We start from the raw sequence: 23,698 nt of genomic DNA on the forward strand, positions 1-23,698 counted from the left end.
GCCACAGAATCCAGTTCTGGTGGGCCCCAAGCAGGCTCTGGTAATGGAACAAAAGTAGACTCTCTCTGAGGACGGAGGCCATCGAGGTGGTCCCTCCTTGGGTTGCAGAGTCTGGGTCCTACAGCGGGGGTTGCAGAGTCCGGGTCCTACAGCGTGTATTTCACTGTTCCAAGGAAGGATGAGGTGTTGTGTCCTTTTTTTTATTTTTTAGATCTGTGCTATTTGAACCGCTCAGTCAGGGGACTGAAGTTTAGCATGCCTGCACAGGCCAAGTCCGAGGACTGGTGTGTCACGATCTATCAAAAGGATGCACTTATCTCCATCCTTCTTCATCGGAAGTTCCTGAGGTTTGCTTTTGGGGGCAAAAGCCTACCAATACGGATCTTCCACTGGCCTTGCACTCTCACCCCACACTTTCACGACTTAACCACATTGACGATTGGTTGATATCAGCTCAATCTGAGCAGATGACGGCTCGGCACCAAGGTGTCATTCTCGCTCACATGAAAGAGCTGGGGTTAAGACTCAACACCAAGAAAAGTGTGCTTTCTCCAGTACAGAGAACCACTTACCTGGCATGGTGTGGGATTCGACCACGATGTAGGCACGTATGTCACCTGCTCGGATTGAGTTGATCCGATTGAGAGAAGGCTGGTCACTCACTGTCAAGCAGTCACGGAGATTGCTGGGTCTGATGGCAGCTGCATCCAATGTGAATACTATTGGCCTGCTGTACATGAGACCCCTACAGTGGTGGCTCAAGACCAAGGGGTTCTCCCTGAGGGGAAACCCACTTTGCATGCTACAGGTCACGCGGCGCTGCCTACGTGCCTTGGAAATGTGGAGGAAGCCTTGGTTCTTGTCTCAGGGCCCGGTATTGGGAGCTCCTTGTAGCCGCGTGATGCTAACAACTGATGCGTCCCTCACCGGCTGGTGTGCGGTCATGAGTGGCCACTCTGCCCGCGGTCTTTGGAGTGGTCGCCATCTGATATGGCACATCAACTGCCTGGAGATGCTGGCCATGCTTTGTGCACTTCATTATTTTCAACCATGTGTCGGTGCGCACCGACAACACAGCGGTGGTCTCTTACATCAACCACCAAGGAGGTCTGCAATCACGCCGTTTATACAACTAGCATACCAGATCCTTGTGTGGGCCTCTTGTTCCTCTTGTTCAGAGCAGTTCACATTCCTGGGCATCTTAATATGGGAGCATCCTGTTGAGGCAGGGGCCGAGGCCCGGGGAATGGCGGCTTCACACCGTTGGAGAGTTGGAGAGGTTGGCCAGACTCGGGTGGATCTGTTTGCGCCTCGATGGACATCGCACTGTCCCCTCTGGCTTTCTCTGACTCGCGCCCCTCTAGGAGGCCAGTCGGTGGGCAGAAACCCTCTGGTTACAAGTTTCCTCCATGGTGCGCTGAGACTGAGGCTGAGGAAGCTTATGCTAAGCGGTGATCAGGATGCTATCCTAAGCCTCGAGTCCTCTGATCTCCCCTCTCCTGTGGGTCAAGACTCACTCCTTCTAAAGTTTGGCCATTGGACGGGTTGTCCCTGATTTTTGTCAGGCTCCTTCTCCTTCTCTTGCTTTAGCTGTGCTCTTCCACACTAGGCAGAGATTTGAAAGTCTGGCGGCGTGGACATTCTCGTTCCCCATTCGTTCTCAACGCAGCTCGAGTTCCTGAAGAGGAACGTCTAAGGTTACGTATGTAACCCTGGTTCCTCGAAGGAACGAGACGCTGCGTCACAGTGCCACACTTCCGGCATCTCTGGCCGGCGCTTGCTTCATCCTTTGAGGCTGATTACTGGCTTCGCCGCTCATTCTTTTATGCTTCCTGGTCTCTGACGTCACCCGCCTATGACGTCTCGCCCTTCCATTGGACTGATTATACACGTTATTCAGAGACGTCACATTGAACGCGTTCCCCATTCATTCTCGACGCAGCGTCTTGTTCCTTCGAGGAAACAGGGTTACATACGTAACCTTAGATGTTTTCTCTAGTCAAAATCATAGTTTGCCTGTTATTGATTCTCACCTGTGTGTTTTGAATATCCCGTGTACCTAGCCCTGATATGGATATTGTTTGCCCCAGCCTGGACTATTGCTCGTGTTTTTGGATTACCATGCCCATTTTGGATTATTCTCTTGCCTAGGCCTATATATACCTGTTTTCTACTATTTAGACCCTTCCTGTGTTTTCGACGACATCTTTAAAAGCCTGAATATGTATCTGCACACTTCATCTGTTTACTGTTACAGCTATAGCTAACCAAAATGATAAAATAATTAAAAGTCAGCAAACAGCCGAACAATCATCAGAACAATTTAAGCTGCAATGCATGCTGGGAACTCACAAACCCTTAATATTCCAGTATATATTTATTGATATACTTATTTATTATGACCATGTTTGACTGGTTAAAACAACTTTTGGGGAAATCAGTTGGTCTGACATGAGTTATGTATATTGCATTTCTTAGTATGTACATATATATATTTTTTTTTTTGTGAAATTTACTATTGTACATTCGGGCGTGCATACGTTTTGTTTTGCAATGTGACTCTCAAGTTAGACACATTTAAGAGCACATCCTGAATTGGTCTGGAATGACCATAATCTGCATTTTAAATCATAGAATATATGATTAACCTGATTACACATTACACATAAACACATTAACCTGATTGCAATAAGCAGTTCTACCAGAAAGACTCGGGAGATAAAATGATGTACGAAGCATACATTTATTGACAACTCAGCAAGCATAATTATAAATTTCTTTGGCGGAAGGCCCCGTCCATGGTTTGTAATCCGAGGGTAGCGGACCGGCATTTCCTGCCTGAAGACGAAGGCAGGGGCGCAGCCGACCCCCCCTGGAAGGTAAGGACAGGACCATCCTGGTGGTGGTGGGGAGGGTGGAGGTTGTTATCACGTCGGCATCTGCGAACTCAAACATGTGTAAGTACGATCTTTTATACCGGAGTATAAAGACGTGATTGGATAATGATGAAGGTAATTAGTGACGAAGTAATTGAGTCTTCCTGGCAGAACTTATGCTAAAGCTTTCATTTCAAGCAATATACAAACTGTGTCATAAACTCCAGTATTCACACAAAAGAATACTCTTTTGTTTTCAATTTATGTTGACTATACAGGAATATCCCAATATCTGTGGAGCAAACATCTGTTCAGAATAAAAGCTTAACCAGAATATGGAGCTTAAGGGGACAATCATGTTTACAGTCACTGCTGAGTTTTGTTCGTTTGCCATCATCTCTCTCAGATGTAATACTGAGTTTCTGAAGCTGATCTTTTTCTGTTCACCATGACTGTGAGGGTTTGCATCTAACGTCTTCAGCCCTGCAAGCTTTCCAGTGTCTGTGCTGGATCAGTCGGATGCGAGAAGTTTCCACTGACACGTCCTGCGGGCAGATGTCGAAGCACACGCGTGTGCTGGCCTGCATGTGTGCTGTAGTGCCTTCAGGATGACAAAGCTAAGCCAAGCACAAATCAGACTGTGAGAAAATGTCCACGGAAAGGCACGTGTGGCAAATCATCCAACATTTCTTGTTTAATCAAAAAACCAGGCATGATGAATCAAGGCAAGTCTTGTTCAGGTTCATTGAAAGACATAAATGACAAACAGGAGCAACAAAGCAAGCGGAGAAGCAAATAAATTGACCTATTCATCTGAGCCCGCTGTCTTTACCAAAGTCATCTATTTATAATAAGTCTGGCTGATAAATGTTTTAATAAATGTGCTGCATAATTCATCGTCGTCAGACTAGTTTTAATTGACTTATACGGGTGTTGTAGAGAAGATCAAAGTGCTGATTAAAGCGATGTATACATCGCTGTCTGATGCTCTTACTCAAGACGCCAGCTTCTTCGAGATCAGAGAGAAAGTCTGGACTGAGACCTTCAATTATTCACCAGACTAATTAATTAACTGATTGATTATTTGACTATTCCAAACATTGTTGATGCAGGGATCTCACTTCTCCAAGGGCACAAGCGCAAATCACTTCCTGTTTGGCTGCTTTAAAGGAATCATTCAGGCAAAACCGAAAATGTTTTCATCATTTACTCGCCCTCATGTCATTCTGATTTTTTTTTCTTTTATCCTGTGAAACATACACACCAAATACTTTAAGCAGAACTTCATAGCCTCTATTGGTTTGTCTTTTTTTTTTTTTTTTTTTTTTTTTCACCTTCCAGCCAAATTGAGGATTTATACTGAAAAAAAGAAATCCAATTAAAAAAAAAAAAACACTCACTAACAAATATTTCATAAAAGCCATCCATATGACACACATTAGTTCCAATATTTTCTATGGTCAGAATATAGTTTCCCAAATGTAAGGCAATATACATTGCTTTATCGTGCTTTTATTTATTTATTTATTTATTTAGAAGTATAAAGTGCCATTTACGTTCAGTACATATAAAAACAGATAACACGGAGGGATGTAGATGAGAGAAATTTAGTCAGGAACTGAGACAGGAACAATGATCGTTTTCTCGAAGAGTGTTAATGAGGAAAAGGATTCCTAAAGTTAACAACGGCTCTCATTATTCGACAGCCCATTAGTGAACTTAAATAAAAGCCGTTCTCACTCCACTGTGTGTTCATGCTGTCAGAGTCCTTAATTATCTTGTCTTCAAGTGCCTGTACCTCGTAAGGCTCATTTCTGCTGGAATTTCATTGGAAGTGTCACCAGCAGCAGCTTCTGTAAGGAATCACAGTCAGAGAGTAAGAGAGCAGAGATGTTTCTTTCACACCACAGTTTGATGTTTAACACGCTGTATTGTGTGAATCCAGATGTCTTCCATCAACGGTGACAGGGGTTGATTATTGAGCACCAGCTTCCTGGAATTAAGAAAAAAGCACAGTGGAAATGTTTATCTTGGTCAAAAATCAATTTGCTCGGGTTGTTTAACACCTTAAGCTGTTTGCAACAGAACAATAAACACATTTAGACGATGCCATATTTTGAGTCTCGTAGAGTGACAGCCTCAGATGTGAGGAGGGCCTGAGTAAATGATCATTTTATCAAACAAAGTAGGTCAAACTTGGATACGTGTTAATGCGAATGTATTTTCGAATTGAGAATCTGAGAAGGAAACAATGCATGTCTTTGTATGAACATGCAGCAATTATGAATAGTTCCTTGTAAAGGTGGTTCAGGTTGACTTGTTGCCCCAGGCTCACATCAAAGACTTGATTGCTGTTTCATGTCTCTGCTTGCCCATATCATTTCAGTCTGTGTGCGTCCTTATGCATCACACTTATTTTATTACATGTATGACTTAATACAAAAGTGTCCATAAAAGAAATGTCAATAAATGCTCATTATACTGCAATTTATCCTCTGCTGAACCATGATTAATAAACATATATAGACAGAGTGGAATATTACAAACACAACTTGCCATCAGGGCAGCACGAATCATGCAAAATAATGGAATAAACTAAACAACCTAAGTATGCATTGCTAACAAGTCTAAGAAGAAACAAATAGATTAAATACTCATTAAATATATAAATATATATTTAGGAGTCACAACTGTTTAATGATGGCACACAAACTTTTCATTTCTCTGGAAATAATGACACTCAGATGTGGTAAATGTATAATATGTAATCAGTAAATAAGTATAATGTGGGTTCACAGTGTGGTTTTGAAATATGGCACTGTAATAGCAGCCATTTATTTGACATCAATTAAATTATAGATATAGACAGAGATGCTTTACCAGGGAATTACAGAGTGTGTTCAATTCAAATAAGACTGGTAGCAAATAAGTAAACTGAGTATTGTAGCATTGCTCTTTGGCTTCCCGTTTTGGCCTTTTGATCCGGAGACAGTTTGTGACCTCAGTGGGTGTGGAATCGACAGCATTCCCACCCCTCCGTTCATCCCAGGAGAGTCATTCTAGTGCTGCATTAATTATTACACACCTGAACAATACCAGTGGCTTCCAGGCCAGTCGCCTATAGATCAGAGGAAGCCAGGAACATTTCATTCAGACGATGTAATGGTTTGACCTTTCTGCCTTTAGGAGACAGAAAGAAAGATGGGTAAAGAAAGAGGGGGTGAGAGAGATAAGGAGAAGGCCCAGAAGTGCTGAGTCTTGGACAAATGCATGTTGAAGTGGGATACTCCGTTCCCCCACCTCTGGCTGGTAATTGCTATGTAATGAAGTTATTAATGTTTGGTGGAATTTACAGGCCCGATATCCACTGGCTCCCAAGCCCCACATCCTCTCAAACCTGCTTGTCTTTTGTTGGTCTCCACAAAAGAAACACAGGCAATATGTGAAGAGTCATTAATTTTCTTTCCCTCTTGTTGTCCTTTTTTAAGGTTTTATCCTCCCTCCTTTACTAACTCTTTTGCGAACTCAGTAGGAGCTGTGGTTTTGCTCCTCATTCTGCTAGTTTAAGGTTATAATAGTGTTTGTGAGAGATTGACACAGTTGAGGTAAATGTATAGACTAGCTTGCCTCTTTTTCCCTTTCAAATCCTTTTAAGCAGCCATGCTGTTTTATGGCCCAGCACAATTGCCTAGTTACACATCTGGGAACAATGCAAATGCATAAACAAGAAGGGGCCCAAGACCCGGCCCGGTGGTGTCCCGCATCAGCGGGGCAGAGTCGGGCTTAATTGGTGGTACGTGGATGGTTCTGGTCCTCAGGTCCTAAATCCACATACAGTCTGCCCACTCTCAGGCTCTCCTGCTGGGGCCTTGTGACCCCAAGCAGACCCCTATGCTACCTTACCTGACCCCGGAGCACCAGGAGAAGCAGCCCCTGCCCTCTGCATCTCAAACCCCACTGCTGGATGTCAGGAGGCTCTGTGGGTGAAATCAATAGCTGTAAACAGCAAAGTAATAAATTACTGGTCACAGAGGCTTCAGACAAATTGGAAGCCAGCAGGAAATCCCTGAAAATTGTCTTCATGTTTTTACCCTTGTTTTCCATTAGCTGCTCCAGGGCAGTAAAACTGTTTAGAGTGAATTAATTTGCACATGCAAAAGCCACTGGTTCTGAAGCTCTGCATAAGTATATGCCACTGTAGCTGAAATAAAGACACACGGTGTGTAGGGAAGATTTTAGACAATTCAGGGTCATTGAGGTCCACAAGAATATTGGATAGTCAGAGTTTTCATAGCCACTGGAATGTGCATTTCCGGGTAGTAGATGATATCGCTTGGAATTAATTAAACCTTCTCAAGCTGCAAAAAATTGCTTGGCTAAAAACAAAGAACATCTTGCAAATAAGCATTTGTATAGTTCTGTAACCAACCGTAATGGCTTGTTTTCTGAAAATCCATTCTACAGCTATATTGTATGACCAGATCCAGAATGAGATCAAATCATCAACAGGGGCTGGTTACATCAGTTACAACTTAGCCTTGATGTGACAGAAAGAGACACTAAGTTACAACTATTTGTGTCGCATCATTGAACTTAGTTGAAGCATATAGAAATATTTACGTAACCCTGTCAAATTCAGATTCTATTACAGAAGTGCAAACCAAAATTCAAAATTCAAAAAATACACAGAGACAGGCTATGGGGTAAAACAAGATGGAGGAATTTGATGGAATGTTTGCTTTTCAATTAATATGACAAACCTGCGAGTTTCTTCTCAACAGGTAAGCTAAACTTCAAGTTTCAAGCATTCCCAATATCTTGAACCTTTTATTGAAAGTAGCCTACTTTTACCTGTGAATACATACCTTGTCCTTTATATACCTGTAAGACCTGTGTTTGCAATGTTTGAGTTGGAGAAGGTGTGATGCACAAAAGGGGCATTTGCAAAGGTTGTTTGAAAACATGCTTTATGTTTGTTGTTCCGCTAGATTACACTAGTAGCGCAGAAAATGCATGCTACAGCTTTAACTGTGTAAACGGAAATTTAGGCCATTTAAACAACTTCTGCTAATGAATTTGAAAGCTGCTATTGCATCATTAAATTTAAACGTCTTGTTATGTGATGGGGCATTTCTTCATAGACAGCTTGCGACCTGTAAGTTACGTTATGCCTTAAGGACAAATGGTGCAGCCAAATTAAGAGTTACAAACTAGCCAGTAGTTACTAAGCCTCTAATGTGGACTTTACATTCCAATTTAAATTAGAACTTACAAATGGCTGGTGCGACTCTACCCAGTTCTTCACTGAAGTCCACTGTTTGGTGTTCCTGCCTGTCCATCTTTCTCCGGTTCCCACAACCCCTCTCAAAGCTGGCCATAACTCACCCGTGCGGAGAGGGTTTGTGATGGAGTTTGGTCAGCTGCACTGGAGTGAGTAATTAAGCAGAATTAAGTTAATTAAAATGTCCCAGCTGTGTCCATGAATATGTGTGTGCCCAAGCCGGTAACCCAGTCTCTACAGACTGGCTGATAGGGAGAGGAGTGACGTGGGATCAGTAGATGTCACTGGAAGCCCAGATCTCTCTCCATCCTCTCAGTCCAATTCAAGAGCCAATCTAGCTGCATTTAGACCATCGCTAGCACACTTTAAGAGGCTAATTGTTTTGTGCTCTCTTGGAAATAAAATTAACCATCAACACATGTTCAGCCTCAATCTATAATGATTGTTAAAAGCAGGGCAATGAATCTTGCTGTGCTGTTAATTGGTGAAGCTGTTCTGGGCCCTCTGGTGCTGCTGGCAAGTGACCACGCAAAATTTCCAGAGTTGGCATAAGGAAAGATAATATGACAAGAGCAGTTTGGATTTGTTAATTATATAACAATTAGAGCTGGGTAATATACTGAATATTCCCAATATATTCCTGATGATTTTATGGTGATATAAAATTAAACAATGTTGTGCGCATTTAAAGCAATTCAGCCATGATGTTCACTAAAAACATTGCTATTAGACTAGTTTTATGTTACTTCATGTGTGTGTTTAAGGGGTGGGGTTTACACAACACAAATTCTAACTTAAAAGAATAAATAAATAATAATAATAATTAAAAGTTATTAATTGAACTTACACAACAATGGCTTTTTGGTGGGCCTGAAAATGCAAAGGTTTCAGGGTGTATGATTTGAAAACTATAGCGTTATATTCTCCATGTACACCAAACCAAAAGAAGAAGAAGAAGAAGAAGAAGAAGAAAAAAAAACTTGTAGGATTTACTTTAAATAAAATGATAACAGTTTTTACATTTGAAGTAAATTTTACTGCTACTGCTCTGTACAATTTACCTGTTATTGTCGAGTAAAATCTACATACTTTGAACTCAGCATTCATAAAGAAATTAAATTAACTTTATATAATTATATTTAATATCACATATAGAATTAAGAAAAATTTACCCACCTAAGTTAAGTAAATTAAGTAACTTTAGCTTTGCCAGTAAAGATAGTTACTTAGTCGCAATATTTTGATTCTACTCAATATTACACTAAATTAAACCATGTTTTTAAAGTGAATGTGTTATGTAGAAACATTTAAGTAAATAATACAATAATTTGGTCTCCATATCTACATAATTAGTAATGTGGCACTTGCCTGAACACAAAGACTTATAAACAATAACATTCTGGGGATCGTTTTTAAGTAGAAAACGAACTCCAGATGTAACAAAATCTCAAGTTACTAAACCTAACAACAAAAGCAATAATACAACAGTGAAAAACAGCTGGAAAACAGAAATAATAATAATAATAATAATAATAATAATAATAAATAAATTAATTAATTAATTAGTTGTGCCCCAGTGCATGATGTTTTAATTTATTTATTTTTTTTATTTTATATATAACGCTGATATTTAGACTTTAATTTCTACAAGCTTGAATTGTGTACAAATATAATTTATTGCCCGAACTAACATTTTCATGTAGAATTTACATTTGTTTTTCTGTAGTATTTACTTCACTACAGAATCATTTTAATCAGTGTAAACTACAAGAATGCAAATTTGTAAAATCTGAAGTCATGCACACTCGTATCATGCATTCAGTCTACAGGTATGTGTAATGTTTCTTTACAAAGTGGCATTGCATGAGTAATATAGCATTTATTTATTTTGTTAGTTAGTTAGTTAGTTAGTTAGTTAGTTAGTTAGTTAGTATTTTGGTTGCTCTTTGTGAGCAGGGATCATTTTGACAGTGTTGTTGTCTGCTCACGAACCTTTTAAAATTTTAGCACATTGTTATTCTTTAATGTACCCTAAATCATTTATTTATTATATTTATTTATTTTGTTTATTTGGCAGGGACAGTGCACAATTTAGACAATTGCACCAGAGTTAGCTAACAGCTAATTTGCATCTGTTGTCCCTGGGCAGGTAGACAAAACAAAACAAAAAAACTCAAAACAAACACTAAACAACAAATACACTACATAAATTTACAAAAATACATATCCATCAATTCAAAATTGATAAAAACGGTTTGATATATACACCAAAATACAGAAAATACAATGCAATCATTAGTGTAGACTCTTGTGCTGATTTTAGCCAAATTTTGAGGCTGGTTTTAAATACTGCAAAACTTCCTGAGTTTCTAATCTTTGTGGGTATTGAATTCCACTTCTCCACTACTTTAACAGAGAAGACGGATTGACCAAAGGTTGTCTTTCTAAAATGCGGTACCAAATCACCCCTAGTTGATGCTCTAGTTCTACTGGCACTGCCACTGCCAGATAAAACTATGCATCCTCTAAGACGAGGGGGTGCAAGATCATGAATAACTTTAAACATTAGACATACATCCGAATAAAATAAGAAATTATCAAAATTGAGAATATTATATTTTTTCAGAATATTACAATGATGATAATCCTTAGGTTTTCTGTCTAATACTTTAAAAATTTGTTTATAAAGTGAATAAATAGGCTTGAGCGTAGTCGCTCCTGCCTTTGACCAGGTTGTTATACAGTAAGACAAATGGGGAAAAATCATTGTGTGTACAAAAAGGTTTGCAGCAGACAGTGACAAATTATGTCTTATACTCTTAAAATTGTTTAGATTAAACTTTACAGTCTTGATGACTTTACTAACTTGTTTTTTGAAGGTCAAATTTGTGTCAATTATGATGCCTAAATATTTAACATGTGTCACAGATGTAATGACTTCACCGTTAATTAAAATATCAGGATTAACTGAGTTATTAATCCTCACTGTAAAATACATGCAAACTGTTTTACTTAGATTAAGGGTCATCATTCATTCCTGTGTTCATTTAGTGCCTGAAGGTAGGACAGTGCACTGGCGAGTTTAACTCCTGCTTGCCTCAACACACCTGTCTGAATGTTTCTAGTAATCCTAAAGTAATCCTCGATATTATCAAAAGGCATAAAAAAGTCTTACAAACCTAATAAAGCCAGTATTTGTTTGAATATTAGATTGTGTCTGTCTAATTTTAATGAGTGTTTAAAAAGCACATTCACTGAAACATTCTTTACTAGATCATTTATATCAAAGTGTAATATTTATTTCAATATTAATTGATGATTTTTAACCATAGATCTTCCATGATAATGCAAATCTATTACTGTGTCAAATGTTTGATGGACTGTTGTATATATACAAAAGGTGGAAAGCTCAAATAGTGAGTTGAAAAAATAGAATGAGGTTTATTAATACTAGTTTCCTATTGTTTTCTCTGATAAAACTTTTAAAACATGCTGGATGAATGGACGAGCACAAAGCAACAGGAATTATGTGATTTAATAATCATCCCTTAAAAAAAAAACTGATTTCCATTGCAAGACAAACAACTGTCTGTTAGTCAAACCACAAAATAATGACAATAATACTATGTAAAACATGTGCAGGTGTGGGAGGACGAAATATGAGATGTGGGCTTGATGAATTGTCTGAAAGTGAGTGCTTGACTGTGGGTTCATGTCTCTGAACACCTTGCCTCTTCTCTCACTGCGCTGGAATGCAGTGTCTGTCTCTCTCTCGGCTCGTGCTAATCTCCTCCAGAGTAGGACGAGAGTAATCGCTAATAATACCTATTAGCTAATCAGCTGATTCCCATGAACCATTTTTATCTTTTTCTGAGAGCTCGCGTTTCAAAATAAATAAGTCCCGCCGAACCCGTTGGACTTGGTTTAACGACATCCGCAGTTTTGATTATGTTTAATAAAGATGATTTGCATGAACAGATCCAGCTAGCAGCAATTAAAGCTCTTTTTAATGCTCCTGTCTGTGAGCATCTGAACAATGAGGTATTGACAGAGAGGGGCTCAGATAAGGACAGTTTTTCCTCATGAGCAGAGATACGACAGTGATTCGAGTCATTCGCACTCAGCGAGGGTCACTGAGGGTCTACAGGGAAGACTCAGTGAGGTTAGGTTCATAATATTAGAAGATAGTCTCCAAACTTTCGAATGATTTGGATTGTGAGGTCTTCCTGGAGGAGGTGTCTGAGCAAAACACTTATTAAAGTCTCACTTACACTCCAGCTTCCCTCAGAGTCTGGCCTTAGGCCGACTAGATATTAATCAACATGATAATTACAGCATTCCTAGAGCGCTGTCACTTAGGTGTTTAGGGATAACTGCATAACCTTGTCTATCCAGCTGCGTTTTCTTTGAACCAGACTGATTCATCCAGACAGATGCTTCATTCTGAGTTGTTTAACAAATTATACCTTTAAAATCATTTAAAGTCTAATCAGATAGGAATTGTTTCTCAGGGTGACGCCTATAAAAGAACATTCATTAGACTCATTTGGAGAAAAATTAAATCATGGGCCAACAGGACTTCTGAATAGTGCTTTTTTTTTTATTTTTTTATTTTTATGAAACACTAAATTATTTGGCATGGCAATAAAAGGCAACACTTTATTTTGATGGTCTCCTTTAGAAATGCTGTTGAGTATAAAAAAGCTAATTGTACTTAAAAGTTACTGCTTGGCACTGTTTACAAGTAGATGAGAACTTCTTATATTCCCCCTAACCCTGACCTAACAGTCTGCTAATAATCTAATGAAAGTTATATAGTTGCAAAGTTCCTTATAGTCTACAGAAAGGCTAAAGGGGACCATCAAAATAAAGTGTAACACAATAAATTCTTTAACTAGCACCTGTCAATGTTGAAATTACTACAGAATAGGGATCATTATTGGTCAAATCTCCAACTTTACACTGGAGACACGGCAACAAACAGTCGTGAAGCTCTTTTTGGCTCCACATCATCTGAGATTGATCATCGGTGAAATAGTCAGCTTCACATGTTGGAGAATGGGGCAACTTGGATGCGGATCCTGCTGAACTGTCCTGTCTTACAGCACTAGTGGTTGTTGAACTGTGACTTGAGCTGCTTAAAGTGTCTATCTGCTCTTCGCCTCCATCACTCGCCTATTTTAAGATATCGCACCATTCCCCATGCCTCTCTCCCATCCACTAGATGAACGATGACAAGAACTATCTCTCCTTTTAACCTTTGCCGCCCTGCTCTGAAATTCTTATCGCAAGCCCCTTGAAGCATTTGAAACAGATAATGGTCATTCACCGTCTGAGACGTATCCTCTGGTGAGTTAGCTCATATAAAGAGCATGTGGGAATGAGGGACCAGCCGTATTATCCATATAAGTCGAGAGGGAACACAGTCACATCCTCAGTGCGTGAGGACTGTAGATTGGTGAACATCATTTGATATGAGCGCTTCATGTCATGGCCAGTGTTTGCAATTGCAAAAGAAAAGTGCTTTATATCCACTGTGCTCTAATTGAATTGTATCAATTCATTTTAATTAATGAATATTTAATTTTAAATTGTGGTATTTTTAGACATTTCTTTTGCTGGTGGTGATTTGAGGATGAAAGACAGACAGACAGAGGAATATTTCACCGAAAACAATTAAAATAAAATAATTTACTGAGAAAAGAGACTTATTAATTTGACTTTTAGGCATTTAAATTGTTCTGCACAGTGGACATTTGTCAAAATGTTGGCATTTGTGGGAAAATAATTATAAAAAAAAAAAAAAGTAAAAAAAAGTTAATCCCTTATGGAAGTGTAGTCCATGTATTTATATGAAAATTCCATATATGGATTCCATTTCTAAATAATATTTGAAAACTTTTGGAAAATGTAACTATGCCAGAAAGAAAGAAAGAAAGAAAGAAAGAAAGAAAGAAAGAAAGAAAATACGTATGTTTATGTTGGAAATATATGTCATGTACATGTATATCCATCCGAAAACCTGTCGATACAGATAGATAGATAGATAGATAGATAGATAGATAGATAGTTTTAATAAAGTTACATATTATAAAATACAGAAAAATGGCTGCTATTTATAATACTAATATTTTAATGACAAAATATAAATTTTTGAGTAAATTGTGAAAATACTTTATGCAGCACAAATAGAATATGAAATAGGTGTTGTCATTGCACACCGCTGTGTGTAAAGTGCACACTCACCGCACATCTGTGTTTGAGACGGGAGGTTAATCACTGCATGCGGTGGAGCTTCTTTTCCAGATAAACCAAAAAAACTGAGCTCACCCTGCCAGCTTTGCATCTCTTAAATTAGGCTTGTGTTGTTACTGCAATGAAAGCTATGAAAAACTACGAGACATTAGAAGTCTGTGGACAGAGCCGAGAAGAATCTATGGTCTGATGTCAACGTGCCAATGATTCATTTGCAGATTTCCCCATGCACTCTCTGATAAAAATAAAAAAATAGTGCGTCGGTAATTTTGAGGCCAACATTTTGGTGTCTGGAACAAACAGTAGTGGATATGACTCAATGCTGCACTCACATCCAAGAAGAACACGCAAACACACGCATGCACAGATGGATACTCTCTTGCCCACCTAATTCATTTCTTCCGCCTCGTCTCTTTTGGCAAGATGGAGACTCGGTTGGTCAGTGGTCAGAGGTTTTCCCGTCTCCAGACTGGATTTCTCGACGCGTCCCGGACCAGGAGGAGAAGTCAGACTAGGTTAATGCGAACTGTTTTTCCAAGCTCTCCCCACGCTCCGCACCATTGTTATTATAGGAAAGCGATAATACTTCTCACTTGAAACACAGCCCCTGCTCTAGCCGTGCTTAACTCCGGCGCGCACACAGATGTATCTGATTAAATCCTATCTCCAAATCCTCACTGCACTCCGACTCCAGGACTGCCAGAAGGCCCGTAGGCAATGACTAAATTGCTTTGGTTTCAGTACACAAGGAGGCTGGCCCAGACAAGCTGGATCAGCACATTAGATGTGAATCCCTCCCAGATTTGAAGGCAGCCTTTAGCACAATTATTGATTTAGAGGGATGATTAGATATAATTGAAGAAGAGTGTTCCTACCTGTAGCTCTGCTGGAGGCTTTGGGAGCAGCGGATAGACACCACACCTAAATTCATTGTGACAGGACAGACGAAGCCAGTTATTTTCTACAGAGAGGTTTTTACATGGCCAATAAACCTCACAGCAGACGCGACGCTCGCTCAATTGTATGAAAGTGCTAAAGTGGTTACCGCTGTATTTGTCAGCTATGAGAGAGAATCAAAAATAATAGATGAAAACCCTGCAAAATCCTCTTTCGCTGTCTTTTTCACATTACAAAATAATCATGCATAGCAATTATTGATACAGATTAGCATGGACTATCAATGTCGTTTAGAGTTATTTAATAAAGTGTTGCTATTGCTTGAAGATTTGTGAAAACACTTGAAATACACAAACTGTCAACATTCTCAGCATTGCACAATGAAAATTTTATTGATACATATTTGGAGATGTAGCATTGCATCACTTGCTCAGCAATGTATCCTTTGCAGTGAATGGGTGCCGTCAGAATGAGAATCCAAACATCTGATAAAAACAACACAATAATCCAAAGGATGTTTTTTTGCCTGTAAATTGTGTTTGTTCTGTGCAGATTTCTTTCCTGATTCAGACAGGATGACTTTTTTTTTCTTTTTCTGGAGAACGCGTTATTATGGAATTATAGACAGTTTAAAAACCCCTTGATTGATTTGTTTCATCTTTTGTCTTCTCCAGATGTTAACTGATGGACTGGAGTGCTGTGGATTATTGTGATGTTTTTATCAGCTGTTTGGACTCTCATTCTGACGGCACCCATTCACTGCAGAGCATCCATTGATGAGACACTGATGCAATGCCACATTTCTCAAAAACTGATGAAGAAACAAACTAATCTACACCTCATATGACCTGAGGGTGAGCACATTTTCAGCTAATTTTCATTGTTGGATGAACTATTTCTTTAATATAGCTGATATATATTCTCTGCTAAATGCAAGGCTTGAAAACATTAAGCCTAAAACAGTAGCTCCTGTCAATGCCAATTTAATAGTTTTTTGACATAATGCACAGTTTGGAAGCTACATCTAACCACACAAATTTCAAATATAGGGTGTGCATTGAACCCACCTAAGAGAACAACCATATAATTGCAATTAGCCTCTAATAGGTTTCCCAGGATGTGGATATAAGCCTGTGTGCTGTGATGCCAAACGCTACGGGCATCACAATGCGCTGAATGGGGCCAAATGCTTGGCTAATGGACCTCCTCAGTGCCAGGTAGTGTGGCGGCCATTACCACCCAATACCCCACACAGCTGATCTGGATCCCCTCAGATCAGCTCTCTGCCAGCCTGTTGGAGAGCTTCTGCAGCCATTTGGTTGGCATTAATGCTCCCTGACGCTTTATCATGTCCATTCCTGCACTGCCATCTCTGCTGGTGATTGCCCCCATAGTAAACCTCAGGGGATCTGGCAGTCCATATGAAAAGGCTTGATTTGGTCCAAGGAATTTAGATATGTGGAATGTTCATGTAGGACAAAAATCAACAACACAGAGGAACACTGTGGTTCTACTAATCAAATCAAAGTGGCAAATCAATTAAATCCATAACAGGCTTGTGTTCAAAAATGCATGAATTTATAAGGTTATTTTGTTATCCAACATTGGAGACCCTTCAGATACTTAAGGAAAGCTGCGACAATGTCCAACTTTCCACACTTCGGTTTTGGCTAATTAAGTGCACCTTCAAGTGCACTTTTTCTTATTGGATTTGTCAGTGTGAAAACACTACTCACGTTATGTGTACTACAACATAGCAGACAATAGTGTAGAAGTGGACAAATTGGGAGACACTTCATGCTTTTGCCAGTTTTAGCTCAACTAAAATGAAGTGCTAATCTGAAACCTCTTATAAGGGTTGCCTGGAGAGCTCAGAAGTGTCACAGCTGGTCATTGTTTTGTGAAGAGTATTTTGATCTGCTTTTGAGGTGCTCGATCTGTGCATATTTCTCTCCTGATTCAGGTGCAAACACTTTTTCACTTGAGAAAGCAATGTTATAGATAGATGTGCTTTCGCATTTAAGCCGTACGCCATGAAGGGACTTTGGGTCATGAAACACATGTTTTTAACATTGTCTTCTGTAAGAACAGCTCTGTGAACAAAGCCAATGAATCAGCATCACAAGTGCAACCTAATGCATGGAATAGTAAAGCACATTAAGGGGACCATAAAGAGATAAGCTACAGAAAATAACATCACCCAGTTATTATGTCCCACCATGGAACGGCCTGCTCCCTGCTTCCCCATGTGTCTTCCAGAGGCTTTCGGGAAACGCACAGCACGCCTTTCTCCATCCCGGTCGCTGCAACCCACTCAATATAGACAGTGTATTTCAGCAGTCAACTTTTGGCTCTCGTAGGCAAGACAGATGAAAACGCAGCGGTGGCAGTATGAGATTTCAGCGCGGGTCCAGATTAAACTGGACTCTCCCAAATGAGAGCTGACAGGCTCAACGAGCGGCAGATCATTTCTGGTGAGCGCTGCAGTCTGCGGAGCCGCCCCCACGGAGCAGAGGTGAGCCGGTAAGGATGATAACTCATACCCTTAATTGAATCGTGGCTTTAAATTTCATAATACAAGATGCCCATGTGACAGCTGCCGAAAAAAATGAGGTGATGGAGCCAAGGGTATAGCATTATAAGAGGAAGGGAGGAGGGGGAAACGTCTCGGGCGCATCGAGCGAGGTACGAGGGATATTCTTCTTTGATAACGGATAGCCTCCAGTTGTATGGACCATTATTCTGAGCACACCTTACAAAGCAAATGAACTTGACAGATGGCTGTGTCACCCAAACCCTTGACTACCGGTCTGATTATGCAGAAAACAATACAATAGAAAAGGGAATCAATACCAAAGGAACTCGGTTATTCCGCCTAGGACAATGCCATGCAGAGGAACGAAATTACACTTGTGAAATTGGACAGTGTGAATGAGTTTAACATAAAGTGGGTTACAGCCAGGCAATCTGTCATAGCTAAAGCTATTGTCTGGGCCTGCTTGCATGGCATATGAAGTCATCTGTCATCTTTCTGGCTCTATTAATGGCAACATAATTCTTAAACGATAGCTTTCACCAGGGCGGACCTGCCAGTCCACGCATGCTGATGAGATCCCGAGCGCCGCCTGTTTGTACAAAACATCGGCCTACCACGAGTGCAAACTCAGCTTCGTTGACACGTCATCATTTTTGGGTGAGCTCGCTGTACATAAGACGGTGGTGTCTGTGTCTGATTGGGTCATGTTTGACAGCAGACTTCAGACACCCTCTCTACGATAATTCCTCCGGAGGTAATCACACATGGGCCGTTAAGAGAGTTGGCCACGAGTCTGTGCTTTTGAAATGATGTCTATGGATGGCATAATCCTAATGCATTCCATCTGAATCTCATTTATTTATTTATTTATTTATGGATTAATTATCCCTTGTAATGCCAGGCATAACAAGCAATTTCAGATGTAACAATTAATCTAGAAATATTCAAATACATCTTAACATTTTACAATTTATGAAAATAATGCATTAAATGTGCATTATGGTGAATTGAACTGAAATGAATGACAGAAAATTATATATGTTGTCTATATTTATTTATTTTTATTTATTTTTTCTGGACAAATAGCCGACCCGTGAGCAAACGTGCTATTTACATACCTACTAAATCTAATTCTGGATTTGAATATAGTATTTAAAACAGCTAGCAGATGTGAAACTGCATTGATATCTGTAGGAAACACACATGGAAACCTTTCACAAATTATCTCATTACAAAATTCAGCTACTGTAAATGTGGAAAAAAGTCTAATGAAAGTCCACTTGGCTAAAAATACATTGACCCCGTGCATTAAAATAATGAAGGTGGAGGAACAGTTTATCATTGTCTCTTTACAGCAGAGGTGGAAAGTAACGAATTACATTTACTCGCGTTACTGTAATTGAGTAGCTTTTTTGTGTACTAATACTTTTTAAAGTATTTTTTTAAATCTGTAATTTTACTTTTACTTAAGTATATTTTGTTTAAAGTATTGTACTTCGCTACATTTTAAAACACATTAATTACTGAGTAAAAAAAAAAAAAAAAAAAAAAAAAAAATCGCTCCCTGGAAACTACGTCAGTAAATAATGGGCAGGAGGGCAAACTGGCGCTAAGATCACAAGAAAGATGCAGACGGTCAAAACAGGCGTTAGTGGTGCAGACACCGCTGAAAACGAAACCCCGTCATATTCTGAAGTTGAACTCGAAGGAAATGAAGTGAACCCCTGGCCATATGTATGCTCTATTATGCTGTGTAAGCTGTACTTGCTTAGGAAGACCAAACTAGCAGCTTATAAAATCTCGACAAGACATCAACCCTTCGCAAGAATGTAGAGGTAAGCTAAATAATTGCATCGTTGCATTGGTGGTTAAAATGAAGCTTTGACATTTTAGCAAGAGGTTTTGCACAAATTAGCCAAAAAGACAGTGGTGAGGAGTGTGCTATATATATCATCTGCGATAATATCATATTTTTTGTTTTAATGATGTGCGCGCTTATAGTGCGTTCTTTCACTGTGTGATTCAGTCTCCTAAAATGCATTTAGAATCATAGGCGCCGATACCGTGGAGCACCCACGGAAAATACCGAGCACCCACGGAAAATGAGCACCCACGTGTGCCAGTGCCAGACTGCCAGTAGGCTACATTTATTTAAAATTAAACATTGCAGTTGGCGCTATGAAGCGTCTGCCACACTGTGATTGGTTATGTTGTTGTCAGTGACAGTGACATAACCAGTCGCATGCATGTTCCATATCCTATCCACCAATCACAGCGTTTCTGAAAACGTCCCATCCCCCACTATACAGTGCCGTGCGAGTATGTAATCATGTAATGCTTTCCGTAATCACTAATCATTAATCAGACTAAAATGGACAGATTTGTTATAAAAAAAGCCAAACCTATTAATATTGATATATCGACATTATTTTACTGGATCTAGTGGCTTTGGCTTTTTGTGAATAAACGTCCAGTATTTTTTCTCTTTCAAAGTTTTGTCTGTCATGTTCTTCCACCTCATTTCATACCCAGCAGTACGTTAATATGTAAATGTTACGGTACATTCCCTAGACTCCTTAAAGTTCGTAACAGGGTTTAAATGGGAACATTTTTCTGCTCAAGTATAGGCCTATATACGGTTTAAAAGAGGAAAAACTAATAGACACAAAAGTAGCCTACTTTTGGACAGAATACAAGTTCTTTGTTAAATACATAAAATAAAAAAATATTTTTTTAGCCTATATGAATAATGGATTCGAAACCTCAAAGAAAAGCCATGCCACTATCAAAAGAAACCTCGAAACATAAATGAGGTAGACATTCCCAGAAACTCATTATTTTAGTCGCAACAATCGGTTAATGGAAACGCTGTACTTTCGCAATAGTCTTTTAATCAATATTTACAAAACATTAATTTCCCAAGAAGCTGAACGCATTAGCGGTTACGTGTCAGTTAAACTTTTCATCTCCAATCCTGTTTGTATTTTTGAGAAGTGACGCTGTTGTGTTTGTTTGTATCGGCCGCTGTCCATTAGCCTAAGGTTCTGAAATGCAATATTTTTTTAATAGCCTAGTCTATTTTTTTATTTTTTAAATGGCTTGCGCCCTTGAGCACCCACGGAGAAAAACATAAATCGGCGCCTATGTTTAGAATGATCACAAAATTGAAGATATAGGGGCAGAAAATTCACATATTTATATAATTTCATACATTAAATCAAAATCACACAAAGAATGCCGTCTTTTCCTCCAAAAATCATCATGAATATATACATACATACATATATATATAACAGTTCAGTAAACAAGTTAATTAAGAGACTTGCGTTTTAGACACCATATTGCCTTTTTTAGCTCTATTTCTAAAACAGAAAATAATTCCAAACACAGCCACCAAAGCACAGTTTTGCGTCTCTGAGCAACGTGACAGTGTTTCGTTCCTGAATGAATCAACCGTTTAAATGATTCGGTTCAATCGCAATGACTCACTTATTAACAGTGACTTGCTGACACATACTGGCCATTTTAATATCACATTTAAAGTATCTTTTGATTTTTTTAAATAATTAATTTCTTATAATTTCAAATGAGTATTCAACATTTTATGTTTTGTATATCAAAACATTATTCATGCATTTGTAACTGCAGGTTAAATGCATTCTTGTCCTGCACTAGTGTAATAGATCTAAATGCCACTTCCAATGAATCTTCTGCATTTCCTCTGCATTAAAAGATGAGTTTGTTGATACTGATTTGCCTGGTAACAGCCCAAATGTTTTATTATTCTAAATAACTGATTCCTTTAATTAAAAACAACTAGTTTGAGATTAATAGACCTATCCCAGGGGTGTCAAACTCAGTTCCTGGAGGGCCGTAGCCCTGCAGAGTTTAGTTCTAACCCTGCTCCAGCACACATATCATGTAGTTTTCAAATAAACCTAAATGATTAGATTAGCTGGATCAGGTGTGTTTAATTAGGGTTAAATCTAAACTGTGCAGGACTGTGGCCCTCCAGGAACTGAGTTTGACACCCTTGGCCTGTCCCATTTTTGACTCCCTCCCACTGTTAAAATGTAACTAAGTAATTTTTACTCTGAGTAAATTTTAAATGAGCTACATTTTACTTTTACTTGAGTTGATTTTTAGACTGGTACTTTTACTTGTACTTAAGTAAAATTTCATTAATGTAATGGTACTTTTACTTGAGTAGAATATTTTTGTACTCTTTCCACCTCTGCTTTACAGTGGATAAAAACGTCTGCAAAACGCTGTGGGCTAGAATGAACTCTGAGTGTGCACAAGCACTATAAATGAAACTTGGCTGAACACTGGCTTTATTAGAGCCCAGATTTCCTTTTAATTGCCTGAAATATTTGTCGAGTGTGCAGAGAAAACACAGATCGAGGACTCGACTGCAGTTCAGCAGCCATGTGTTTGTTAAAGCCATGGCAAACATTTCTCTTTCTTAATGAACTCTCCTCCTCGTCTCATTACTCCGCCAATTCACAAGTCAAACCCGGAGCAGCCGAAATGAAGCTCACAGCCCGGTGTTAGGTGAGCAAACACCAACGAATCAAAGGCCCTGTTTGTGGCACAGCACACTGCAACTTTTCAGGAAGAGAAATAGGCCTTAAAAGAGGAAATGTCACACTAGAGTGTAAGGGAATAACAGAGCAGTTTCTTGAAAGGAGGGCAAGAGCGAGTCAAAATTGTCTCTTTAAATGACTTCGATCTCTTGTGCGATGAATCACAGAGAGTTGCAAATCCTTTTTAGCTAATTGCTACCAGCTCGTGAGATTCTCCCCCCATGTTCAATATCAATTTTCAGGGCCAGAGGAGGCAGTGCATCTCCCTGGAGTCCTCCAGCTACTCTGATAAAACTGCACAACAGCACTTAGCGAGTTCATCTGGGGGAAGAAGAGAGCGGGCGTCTTATTCACAGCTGCTAGCGGTAATGAAGGAGAAAGAGTCAGACAATCGAAGAGAGGCAGCGAGGATCCTGGTGCCACGAGCTCCGTGACCTTCTGATGGGAGAGACGTCTGTGTTTACTGCACTGATTTCAGTCAGAGACACACACAGCCCTGTGTGACGTCTGCACGGTTCCTAATCATGAAATGGAGACTTTCTGCTGATGATCCACATTCAAAGCTGTTGTAAAAGAGCACATATAGTCTAAAGTAGGTATATATGTAAACACTGTTAAGTCACACTTAATAATAGTTTCCTCAAAACAAGTCTCTAGTACTTCTTACATAATTAAACAGAGCAAATTTGTTTTCCCCTTTGTCTTTTAATCAGCTGGTGAATTTATTTATTTATTTATGCCATTGCTTTATAGTTTTAAAAGCTAATGGCCTTCTTGATGTATTTTCCTTGAGTAGAGTGTTTTTGCATCTTTCTTTAAAATAAATACTATTTTAAGTGTGGCTTAGCAGTCTAAACATTTTATAAGGCCACTGTGTATGTTGCCAAGTTGCTACAAACTATTAAAACACAGTAAACTAAATAAGTAGAGTTAGGTTAATGAACTTTATTTCAGCTTTGTTTACTGATTCTGTTATTCTTAAATGCATTGTCTGTATGCTATTAGATACTAAATAGCATTCTCAAACACACTGTACAAGCCCTTCTTACATAACTAACAATTATGAACCAAAAAATGGTTTGGAATTGTATTATGGAATGTATAGAATCTACATTAAGACAAGTTTACGTGTCGCTTAGGTGTTCAGATACTTTCTAATTCCACTCTGTCAATTGGTAAGTTACTACAACCCTTTACAATAGTAAACAGAGTAAGTAGATTTAGACTACATTTTATTTCTGTTTCTGATTCTGTTGCCTGTGTGTTC

General features: G+C 39.1%; 2 long non-coding RNA genes across 2 annotated transcripts; both read right to left on the reverse strand.

The window, feature by feature from the left end:
* Positions 1-2,588: 2,588 nt before the first annotated feature.
* On the reverse strand, positions 2,589-3,502 carry LOC132103544 (uncharacterized). The gene is made up of 2 exons (XR_009423394.1): positions 3,083-3,502; positions 2,589-2,710 (listed from the first exon to the last, which is right to left on the reverse strand). It is a non-coding gene; the product is annotated as an uncharacterized LOC132103544 (long non-coding RNA).
* Positions 3,503-4,615: 1,113 nt separating this feature from the next.
* On the reverse strand, positions 4,616-15,043 carry LOC132102683 (uncharacterized). Its single transcript, XR_009423276.1, has 3 exons — positions 14,404-15,043; positions 8,149-8,301; positions 4,616-6,853 (listed from the first exon to the last, which is right to left on the reverse strand). It is a non-coding gene; the product is annotated as an uncharacterized LOC132102683 (long non-coding RNA).
* Between the last annotated feature and the right edge of the window lie 8,655 nt (positions 15,044-23,698).

This window comes from Carassius carassius, chromosome 24, assembly GCF_963082965.1.
Source record: "Carassius carassius chromosome 24, fCarCar2.1, whole genome shotgun sequence".
In the NCBI taxonomy this organism is placed as follows: domain Eukaryota; kingdom Metazoa; phylum Chordata; class Actinopteri; order Cypriniformes; family Cyprinidae; genus Carassius; species Carassius carassius.